Genomic DNA, 2,298 nt, shown 5'->3' with positions numbered 1-2,298 from the left:
CTCCCCACTTGAACCGGGAAATCAGTTGTGCTCTGGAGAGGACCCAGGCTGATTCAGCAGTTGACAGGCCAGCGCCTGATCAAGGAAGGGCAGAGTCACACTGTCACTGCTCCTGGCGCTGTGCTGCTGGCTTGGCCAGGGTGTGATGGTGCCTTCCCATTTGCTTGCCTCTGAGAAAATCAATAGACTAGTTCTGCTAGGAGCTCTGGTGAACATCAAGAGCCTTGTGCCTCTTTCTCTCAGTATCTGTCACAAATGACCTAAATATTAGAAGAGGATCCTTTACTCTCCTGACTGCAGACTTGTCCACCAGTCCCACAGGCTGACTGAGGGTTAGGGGCTAGAATCACCTTAGACATAAATGGAAAGAACAAACCCTAACTTTATCTTCTGCCTTTAAACTGAAGGTTTTAGTGTCAAGCTTTCTCTGGTTTTACTAGATGTACGAACTTTGTAATGACTTTTCCTCAGCTGCATCCTGGCTTTAGGTTTCTCCTCTGAGAAAGCAGAGCACGGGGCTGGAGGAGGTTAAGGCAGCCTTTGTCACACAGAGGGCTGTCCCTGAGGAAGAGTGGGCTAAACAACCTAAAAGAGAGACACAAGGGGATTTCTGCCCTGTTCTGGACATTTCCTTGCTCTAAGGCTACGTGTGATACAGCATAGATGTTATTAGCAGAGTTAGCATTTGCCTAACAGCTTTAGGCAGGGAACACCCTGCTGGGCTGTCTCCCGGTTTGCATGGTGACTGTGAGATGTTTGAATCTGGCTGTAAACAGTCCAATTTCCATAAACTCAGGACCATCTTGTATCAGTTTGAGCTCCTGAAATTACAGGCTGTTGTGGAAATGCAGCCCCTTATCTCTGTGTGAGATAAAACTTGTAATCCCCGTGTAACTTTTCCCCACTGGGTGGGATGCTGGGAGGACTAAACAGCTCCAAATATTGAACAATGTAAGTCAGCACTATGAGCAATTGTTGTTGTGAGTCAATGTTGAATGCTTGCCAGAGATGCCTTTTACAAATAAAATTTAGCACTAATTTATCAATGGGTTAGTTCAAAACATGATGTAAAGCACTCAGTACATAATGAACCCATCTGGATCAAAAGAAAATGCTCATAACAACTTTATTATAAATAAATACTATGTTTAAGTGGACCAAATCAATGGAAGGGTAGTGCTGTGTTTATCCACTGACAATTTCCTACCTTCCTTATTACCTGTAACTGGCAGATAGGGTTTTGATAATGTTTTTTTCCCCACTTTTTTATTTAACAAAACTGTCAACATGTGTTTTTTACTTCTTGCTGTGGAAGTTTACTTCTTCTCCCTGCTGCTCCCCAGCCGTCATCTGGTGGCACAAAAGCAACCCAACCCTCCTTCCAGTTCTCTTCTGCATGCCACCCTCTGCTTCTGGCAGACGGAGCATTTGTGGATCACTGTGGATTTTATGGATTTTTCAATTTTGTGGATTACCCACGATGAAGGTAATCCATCTGTGGCACTGCCCGAGCTGATCCTGGGGACAGGCCACCCGAGTTCCTCCTCGGATCCTGTTCTGTGGTCTCCAAGTGAGGAGCAACTGGCTTCTCCAGCTCTCCCCAGAGTAACTAACCCCTGCTTTCTGCGTCCATCTGCTGCAGGCTGATGCAGCTTCAGGCTCGGGGGTAGTTGGATTTTGTTTTGTTTTGTTTTTTCCCTTTGCTGACCCGATGGCAGCAGCAGATGGACGGGCAGTACTGACCGTGCCGTACCCCAGATCCCGGGGGTGCCGCTGCACCCGCGCCGTGTCCCGCAGCCCGGCCGGTCACAGCGGGGCCCGATGGTGCTGCCGGGGTGCTGGGGCAGCCGGGCCCGCGGGCAGGTAGGGCCTGGGCCGGCTCTGAGGGCGCGGTGCCCGCCCGGTGCCCGCGGGCGGCTCTGAGGGCTCAGTGCACGCCCAGTGCCCGCGGACGGCTCTGAGGGCCCCGTGCCCGCCTGGTGCCCGTGGCGGGCTCGGCGCTGAGGGCTCGGTGCCCGCCCGGTGCCCGTGGCGGGCTCGGCGCTGAGGGCTCGGTGCCCGCCCGGTGCCCGTGGCGGGCTCGGCCCCCGGCGGGCGCTAGGCTCGGTGCCCGCCCGGTGCCTGTGGGCGGCTCTGAGGACTCAGTGCCCACTCGATGCCCGCAGCGGGCTCGGCTCTGAGGACTCGGTGCCCGCCCGGTGCCTGTGGGCGGCTCTGAGGGCTCGGCCCCCGCCTGGTGCCCGTGGCGGGCTCGGCGCTGAGGGCAGGCGCGGCGCGGCCCCTCCCCGGGGCGGTGCC

The sequence above is a fragment of the Camarhynchus parvulus genome, chromosome 9, assembly GCF_901933205.1.
Source record: "Camarhynchus parvulus chromosome 9, STF_HiC, whole genome shotgun sequence".
Classification (NCBI taxonomy): Eukaryota; Metazoa; Chordata; class Aves; order Passeriformes; family Thraupidae; genus Camarhynchus; species Camarhynchus parvulus.
Note: the sequence above shows the minus strand (reverse complement) of the source record.